Raw genomic sequence first — 10,009 nt, 5'->3', positions numbered from 1 at the left:
ATGCTGGCAACCACATCTCCTCTCCTCTCAGGTAGGTCAAGCTCCTTCTTCTCTTTCTTCATTTTGTTCTCCTTTCTAGGGTTTTTGGTCTGGGTATCTTCCTTGTTGCTATTGCTTCATCGTTGGTTTCTTTGTTTTGTTTTTTTAGGTTCTCACATTTATGATTTCTCTGTCTCACTCTCATCTGGATCTCTGTGGCTGGATTTCTCTCAACCTCTCTATAGCAGGTAAGAACTCTAATTTTCTCCCTCTCTTTCTAACTTTGCAATTTAGATTATTCACATCATAGCAGAAAGTATTTCAACTTTGAATTATGGTCTAGGCTTTCTAACAAAATGATTTATATGTCCTATTTTAATTTAGGGTTTAATGATTTGGGTATTGAATCGCAAATCCTTAATTATATTTTATTTTTTGTAATATTTTGGATTTATATAGGAAATTGGTAATTTTTTGAAATTATCATTCTGTTTTTTTTCCTTTCGAATTTTTTTCTCTCCCACCTCTCCCCTTTCTCCCCCTCAGATATATCATTGCTACTTTATTACTTTTTTCTATTTGGATTTGAGGGTTGGAAGCTTGAGAGTTGTTCATTCTTGATAATGATATGGGACTTTAAATTGATGGCCTTGAGACTGCATATTGTTCAAACCAAAAGCATTGGGTTCTTGAAGGAAGATGCTATATGATGGAGCATCCATTTCAGCCTTGAAGAGATATTGCAGGTTTTTGTTTTGTAAACTATGTGTATTCTGTGTTTGATAACTTGGAATTTTATGTGCTCTGTTTACTTGAGATCTCAATGTTAAAATAATGATCTAGAACTTGAGATAGGATTGAGACATTTATTGTCTTACACAACAATGGAGCAAATTGGTGTCCATTACAACCCATGAGATCCATGACTTCTTATAATGTATTATTTTTGTGCTTGAGATAATTTAGTCTGAATTGTCGAGTAATATCTTTAATTTCTAATCTGAATTAGTTCTGATTTTTCAGTGAACGATTCAAAATTTGGTATGGATGTTGAAGACTATCTTATTGGTGGGTGTTCTAACATTTCTTTAAACATGATTGCATACGAATGACGTTGCTATGAAAAAAGTAAACAAAGTAACATGTTGATACAATGTTGTTTCGTGATCAACTGGAAATACACAAATATTTGAATCAATCTAATAGGCTTAGTTGCGTTGATATTTGAAGAATTAAGTCAGCATGCTAGTAATTGCAATTGGCTCATGGCTGATTTTGTCTTGGTGACTTGTGCTATCACCCAAAGTTGGAGCTATCCTTGCTAGTTGTTTAGGAACATAGAGACGTGGAGATGAATCTGCACTTTGTGTTTCCCTTGTCCAATGGTTCCCGTGAGCCCTTTTTCATCATAAGTGTTTTGATTTGCTTTATGGTTCGTTCAATGTATAGTAAAATATCGCTATATAATTTATTTCCTCTTCTTTTGCAGCGGAAGTAGCTATCTTCATTTTACTGATCTCATTTTATTCAACTCGTGAAGGTGAGGACTTCACTAGCAAGATACATATAATGCTACAAATTTATGTGTGAAATTATGTTGTGATTTCCTTCTTTGTTTTCTTCTCATTTGTATTTTTTCTTGAAACATTTGACAATACAAGAAGGAGTCACAGAGGCAAAATAATTCAGCGATTCATATATTTTGTGGCTCATGAGTTGGTGGTGTGTGTTTTATTTGGTTATGAATTGGATGAATAGTAGTTTGAGTGAGTATGTCATGTCAAGTTGGCTGCATAAGAAATACACAAATTCCTGGGAAGAATACGATTTATTGGATTGTTTATTAGGAGTAGGATGTGTTTAATTGATTGTTGACATTATGTTTAGTTTTACATATATGCGATTAGAATGGTTAAAAGCACTAAAATTCTATTGTTTTTATTTTTAGGTACTTAAATCATGGAAGAGAAGAAAAATGAAATGACAGAGGTCGTTTGGCAATTACCATTCAAACGATTGGCTTTCGCAAATTAGAATGGCAATTACATAGTGCCTACTTGTCTATTGCCAACAAGACGTGGCTGTGCTGTAGCAAAATAAAGGAATTTTGTATGAGCTTGGTGACATAAGGCATGGGTTGATTTCTACTGTTGTTCAATCCAAGTAGATTGTAGTTCAAAATTATTTTTTTTCCTATTTCTACTGTTATTATTTAGGCTTCAGATCTTGATTGTAGTTCAGTTTTTTTTTTTTTTTTTGTACTTGGCATTTAGTTTGTTTTATTTCTTTGCGTGAAATACTTGGCATTTAGTTTCAATGTATTTCTTTTGATGGACAACTTATCCACTGCCATGTTGTGTACTTAGTATGATATTTCACTAAACTCATGGTTATGAGAAATATAATTAATTATAAAAACTATTGATTTGTTTTCTTTATGTTATTGGCAGCCTTTTTAATTTTGAGAATGTAAATACATTATGTGATTTGTCAATGCAATTGGCAAACAGGTAGTGTCATTTCCATTCACGTCTTGTAATTGACAAACAAAGCAGTCTCATGTGCATTTCAATCGCACAATTACAATCTTATAACTTATAAATTTAGGATTGTTTACGACATTATGGTAACATAATATCTAAAACCTTGTAACCTCTGTCATTAATCTTGTGAACTCTTGCATTTACAAGCATAAGAACTACACATCATCGTTGGTCTACCCTTGACAAGTCACTGTAATGTGCATCCACATCATTGTAAAAAAGGAATTTACAACATTATGGAATTTACAACACTATTAACCTAAGTGTTAAATGTTGTAAGGCCTTGTTGTTACAAGATTAGAGATAAACTTTACAATGTTATGGAACTCTCATGTCCCAAAAAGTATAAGATGAGTCCTGAATGTTGTAAACCATTGTTTTTACAAGATTAGGGATCAACTTTACAAAGTTATGGACCTCGCATTCCCCAACTATGATAAAATGAGTCCTTAATTTTGTAAATCCTTATTTTTACAAGAATGAGGAACTCTTTTACGACGTTATGGTACCCTTCGTGCTTAAGCTTGTAACAAAATTGTTTACTAGCATAAGGACCAATTTTATATCGGTACGGTCCACGATTACCAATTTCTTGTATTGTGGATTCATATCTTTGTAAACATATGATTTACAAAAATAAAGAACAATTTTGCTTTTTTAATGTCCAACCAAACCTTAATATTGTAAACAATCCTTTCCATTGTAAATTAGCCTACTACAATATTGTGTATTAAAGTGAACCTTAACGTGGAAATCACAATGCAAACTCTAGTAAATTCGAACCCGAATCTTGTAATCTACAAGATTAAGGATAGACTTTACAATGTTATGGAACTCTCATGTCCCAAACACTGTAAAATGAGTCGTTAATGTTGTAAATCCTTGTTTTTACAATAATATGGAACACTCTTTTACAACGTTATGGTACCCTCGGTCCTTAACCTTTTAACAAAATTGTTTACTAGAATAAGGACCCAATTTACATCCCTAAGGTCCACTATTACCAATCCTTTGTAATATGGATTCATATCCTTGTAAATATATGATTTACAACATTATGGATTTGGTGAACCCTAACGTTGTAATTCAGGAGCACAACGTTGTAAATTGTTACCAAAAACTTGTAAGTTACGAGTTTAGGGATTCTCTTTATGATGTTATGGTACCCTCAGTCCTTAATCTTGTAAAGCATTTTTTACTAGAATAATGACCCATTTTACATCGCTAAGGTCCACCATTACCAATTCCTTGTAATGTGGATCCATATCCTTGTAAACATATGATTTACAACATTATGGATTCGGTAAACCCTAACGTTGTAATCCAGGAGCAAAACCTTTTAATTTTTTACCAAAAACTTGTAAGTTACAAGTTTAGGGATTCTTTTTACAACGTTATGGTACCCTCGTATCCCAAAATTGTAAAATTAGCCCATAATCTTGTAAACCCTCATTTTACTAGAATAAAGACCCCAATTTACATCTTCATGGTCCGCACTTACCTATTATTTGTAATTTAGATCCATATCCTTGTAAAATAAGGATTTACAAAGTTGAGGATTATGAGAACCCTAATGTTGTAATCATGGTGCAAAAACCTATAAATCACTACCTATATCATGTAACTTACATATTTATGGATCCATTTTATAACGTTTTGGTACCCTTGTATCCCAAAATTGTAAAATCAGCCCTTAATCTTGTAAACCCTCATTTTACTAGAATAAAGACCGCAATTTACATCTTCATGGTCCAGACTTACCTATTCTTTATAATTTGGATCCATATCCTTGTAAAATAAGGATTTAAAATGTCAAGGATTATGAGAACCCTAATGTTGTAATCGTGGTGCCAAAACCTGTAAATCACTACCTATATCGTGTAATGTACATGTTTATGGATCAATTTTACAACGGTTTGGTACCCTCGTAGTCCAAAATTGTAAAATCAGCCTTTAATCTTGTAAACCCTCATTTTACTAGAATAAGGACCCCAATTTACTTCCTCATGGTTTAGACTTACCAATTCTTTGTAATGTGGATTCATATCCTTATAAAATAAGGATTTACAATAGTAAGGATTATGATAACCTTAATATTGTAATCGTGGTGCAAAAACCTGAAAATCACTACCCAAATCGTGTAATCTATATGTTTATGGATCCTCTTGACAACATTATGGTACCCTTGTATCCCAAAATTGTAAAATTGGTCCTTAATCTTGTAAACCCGCATTTTACTAGAATAAGGACCTAATTTACATCCTCATGTCCGCACTTACCAATTCCTTGTAATGTGGATCCATATCCTTGTAAAATGGGGATTTACAACATTAAGGATTATTAGAACCCTAACATTGAAATCGTGGTGCAAAAACCTATAAATCACAACCCAAATTGTGTAACTTACATGTTGTTGAATCCTCCTTACAAGGTTATGGTACCCTCGTACCCCAAAATTGTAAAATCAGCCCTTAATCTTGTAAACCCTCATTTTACTAGAATAAGGACCCAATTTACATCCTCATGGTTCGGAGTTACCAATTCCTTATAATGTGGATTCATACCCTTGTAAATGGGGATTTACAATATTATGGATTAGGTGAACCCTAATGTTGTAATCCTGGTTAAAAGAACTTGTAAATCACTACCCGAATCTTGTAACTTATAAGTTTTAGGATCCTCTTACGATGTTGTGGTATTCTCATATCCAAAATATTGTAATACCGGTCCTTAGTCTTGTAAACCATCGTGTTTATTAGAATAAAGACCCCATTTTATATCCTTAAGGTCTACACTTGCCAATTCCTTATAATGTTGATCTATGTCCTTATAAAATGGGGATTTACATGGGAAGCTATGGGATTGTTAACTTTCTTCTCCTTCATTACGCCATTTAGTATTTTATTATGTTCAATACATATATAAATTTTTTTAATATTTTAATTGAAATTATAAATACTATATGTAAATACTATATTTATGAGTGGGTATTCTTATTAAACAATTTTTTTATGGATGGGAAGGGGGAAACCTATGTAATAGGGATATGAACCAAAAATCAGAAGAGGATCATATGAGAAATTTTTGTGGGAACATGAATATGAGGATGACAATGTATTAAATTATTTTTTTAGGCATAGAAATAAGTTTGTAAAAGCATATTTTGAATATACTATGAGTCATATTCAAGAAATAATATATAGTTTTAGTTTTAAGACATTTCTCTTAAATTATTTTAGAATGAAGCGAATGAGATGGTAACTCAATCACTTTCTTCCCCTTCATTACCTCATTTAGTATTTTGTTATGTTACGTACTTATATAAAATTTCAAGTATTTTAGTTGAAATTGTATATATTATATGTAATTTTTTGTTGATCGGAACATGAACCAATTATATTACGAAGATATGAACCAAAAAACAGAGAAGGATCATAAGGGAAATTTTTGTTGAAAGATGCTATGAGTCATCTTTTGTTATAAGACATTTGTTTAAAGTTATTTTTCGAATAAGCACGAATTCATACATATTTTTATATAATAATATGTCATCTTGAGAAATAATTATATTGTGGCTTCAAAGTATGGTCATATAATATTTATTATAACATAAGTGGATATTTATTGATATTATGTCTTAAAAGTTGAATATCTTATCATTGATTGATATTAAACACATAAACGAGTTATACTATGTAGTCATATTTTAGTTCCTTATAGTAATTTATTCATATTTAAGAAATAACAAAACAAAAAGAATAGTTTAGATGTTCAAAAATTATTTTTGGTTACAAGTAAAAAAATTAATTTCAGTTTGGCCAATTGGATTTGTATAAAATTACGCAAGTTTTATTGATTTTTGTTACAAGTTATATAAAGCAACCCCTAACTCATGAATCATGAAAAAATCTGCAAATGTTGTGAAATAATTGTAACAACATTATGGTCCACCCTAATCCATAACACTGTAATACCTTAATTTACAAAGAAAATGACACATAGTACCAAAGTAAGAATGGCCTTTGGAGGAGTAAAATTATGTCATTATCCTTGTAAACACAACTGAAAATCTTGTAATCTACGAGAAGACTATAAATTTTCTACTTTTATACTTATTTTCCTTGACTTTTAATCCTAACAATGTACTATAAAATTCATGGCCATGTTAGGAAAAAAATATAAATTTATAATACTTCGTGGATGTCTACAAAAGTACAACCATGTAACATAGAGTTCAACAATTAATATAGTTCTTATTTTAGAAATTGATTTCAACCAATTACATAGACAAAACTCGAGGTGAAAAAATTTGATGGATAAAGACTTTCAAGCTCTCAAATAAATGTTGATGTGCATTCACCAATTTTATGAAACAAAAGAAACAAAAAATTAAAACTATCAACCTCAATTGATTTTTAAAAACTAGGCATAAAATACAGAGGAATTAACCACAACTAGCTATCATAATTCATATAAATAAAACCAGCAACTCATAATGAACTTGAGTAAAGCTCCGATGAGGTGACATACCGAAATTAGAAGAAAAAATAAAGTCTAAAACGGTTCTCATAAAAAAAGAGTCTAAAACAGTAACTTCATATTTATAAAAGTAAAAAAAATGTCATTGCAAAATTCATAAGCATGTCATCGTGAGTTAAATAGAATAAACTCAATTGAAAAATAAAATGTCAAATAATATGCCAATTGCCAAACAGAAAGGGAATAATTGCACAACCCTTATGCAATTGCATTTGTGTTAAATATTAACAAAAAAGGGAAACTTGACAACTTGTATAACTGGTAACCAAATTTTTTTTTATTTTTTTTTAAAGTTTCTTAATTACTAGGAGATACTCGAGAGGTAAATACAACACATGTGAAAGTATATGCCTAGATATGTGCCCCAAACTTTTCAAGCCAAAACCTGACGGTTTCACATTACAATCCTACAAAAATAAACAAAACACAATTAATATAATTAAGGGTAACCTAATATAATATAATATATATATAATTAATTGAGATTTAAAAATGGATTTAAATACCCGGCCAACGAGGATATTAGCATCCTTAAAACAAGGTATAAAACCCATTGGCACACCATGCAAAAAAACCAGTCCCCTCGCCACTTGAACAGCTATGGAGATTTGGTTGTCCCAAGAAAAGGTGACATTGTTGCTTGCGAGGATATCTCTCAAGCTTCCTTGTTCAACTAATGGATACACGACATACACAATATTGAAAGGCCCATCGCAGCCAAATCGGTGATTATACCTAGAGTACCCCAGAGGATGGTAGACATTTTCATGAACAAGCCTCTTTAACCATTTTTGCTCTCCATGTCAAATTCCAATACCATCAAATCAGGACCATATAATAATAACTAAAAGTCTCCGAGTTCATCAAATCTATATTTTCCTACTCATTAGGTGTTGTGATAACTATAATGCACAATCAAGTAGTAGGTCAATTGATCACATATAATAAAATGATTCATTAAATCTTCATCAACAATACTTGTGTTTGTGCCTCTGCATTCATGATTTACACATACACTTTTGAAAACAATTAAGTTGTCTTCAAACAAAAATGGTTTATCAACATATTTTTTAATTTCTGAAAAATCAAATCTCTATTCATGCAAGACTTTGTTTTTCATTTCACATCTTGGAATTAAAAAACAAGGCCATGCAAACTTTATGCTGCATTTTCTACAGCCCAAAAAGTAGAGGTAGAAAATGCTTATGAAGATCTCGTTGAGAAGGGATTAAGGACAAAATTGGCACCATGAGTCGGGGAAAAAGGACATTTCTACCTATTGCTTTGTGTACATTGAACAAGAAAAAGAAAATTTCAGTTTGTAAATCTTTGTTTGGTATCAAGGTGCCGGACGGATATTGTTCAAACTTAAGAAATCTTGTATCCATGCAAGAGTTGAAGTTGGTTGGTCTTAAGTCACATGATTGTCACATATTAATGCAACAATTATTACCGGTTGTTCTTCGTAATGTGTTTCCATATCATGTAAGATATGCGATAACTAGGTTTTACTTCTTCTTTAAAGATATATGCAGCAAAGTGGTTGACGTGCATAAGTTAGCGAGAGTACAATTTGATTTGGTTTCTACTTTGTGCTTGCTAGAGTAATTTTTCCCTTCATCGTTCTTTGACATAATGGTTCATCTCATAATGTACCTCATTAGAGAAGTGCGTTTGTGTGGACCAGTCCATTCTAGATGAATTTACCCGTTCGAAAGGTACATGAAAGTGTTGAAGAGTTATGTGAAAAATCGTACTAGTCCGGAGGGTTGTATTGTCGAACGTTATATTGTTGAAGAATCTGTTGAATTCTACTCAGAGTACATTGCAGATTTAAATCCAATTGGAGTTCCATCAATTGATATATGGTTCAATTAAATACAAGTTATAGTTTGTCAAGTGCTTCTATATAATCAGTACCTCATGATAAATGGGAGCAACCGCACCGAACTGTGTTGGATAACATAGCTCTAGTCGATCCTTATACATTGTAGGTAGTAATGACTCATTAAGTTCTCGAAACTAATGCTTTTGACCTGCATGTTTAATAAGTGTTTAGCTTATTTTTGAACTTTGATTTTGTAGTGAACACAATGAGTATTTGAAGGAGACTAATCTGAGAAAAGCAAATAATGATAAGTGGGTACAAGATATGCATAACAGCAGGTTCATTGATTGGTTTAGTGATCGGGTAAGTGGTGTCACAAATTTATTAATCAATCCATATACAAGATGCATATTAACTTGTAGCAGTACAATATGTAATTAACACTTGTTATATTAGGTCGCTGGTAAAATGAAACAGGAAAATGGTGATAGTGGAGACACTTTGAGATGGCTAGCACAAGAACCGTGTGTGGGAGTTCTAAAATATGTTGCTTTTCTCGTTAATGGCTGCCAGTACCACACCAAAGCACGTGACAATGAAAGAGTTGTCCAAGACAGTGGGGTTTGCTTAGTGGCTAGTACAATGCAAATAGTGAGTGTAAAAGATAAAAATCCAGTTGTTTCAAATATGACCCTCTATGATATTATTGAAGAAATTTGGGAGCTTAATTATCATCAGTTTCGGGTGCCTTTATTTAAGTGTGCATGGGTTGAGAGTTCGAAAGGTCTCACTCGTGATGAGGAGCTTGGATTTACTTTAGTCAATCTTAGTAGGAGAGGACATAGAAATGATGAGTTTGTTATTGACCACTCAAGTGAAGCAAGTATTTTATATCAGCAACCCAAAAAAGCTAGGTTGGTCAGTTGTACATGCAGTTCCAAATACTTCTTACATATATGATGAAGAGCTAGGAGACACCTTACTAGAACATAAGTTCTTTCCCAATGGACTACCAGGAGTTGATGAATATAAGTATGATAGTGGTGAGGGAGTTTCAAAGTACATGCGAGCTGATAAAGATGGTATTTGGGTTGCTAATAAGAAAAAAAGAAAAGCATAG

General features: G+C 32.1%; 1 pseudogene; it reads left to right on the top strand.

Moving 5' to 3' along the window:
• Positions 1-10,009, top strand: LOC148920455 (uncharacterized; annotated as a pseudogene).

The sequence above is a fragment of the Prunus mume genome, linkage group LG2 (genome assembly GCF_029339155.1).
Source record: "Prunus mume cultivar Tortuosa linkage group LG2, ASM2933915v1, whole genome shotgun sequence".
In the NCBI taxonomy this organism is placed as follows: Eukaryota; Viridiplantae; Streptophyta; class Magnoliopsida; order Rosales; family Rosaceae; genus Prunus; species Prunus mume.
Note: the sequence above shows the minus strand (reverse complement) of the source record. Positions and strands in the feature narration are given on the sequence as shown.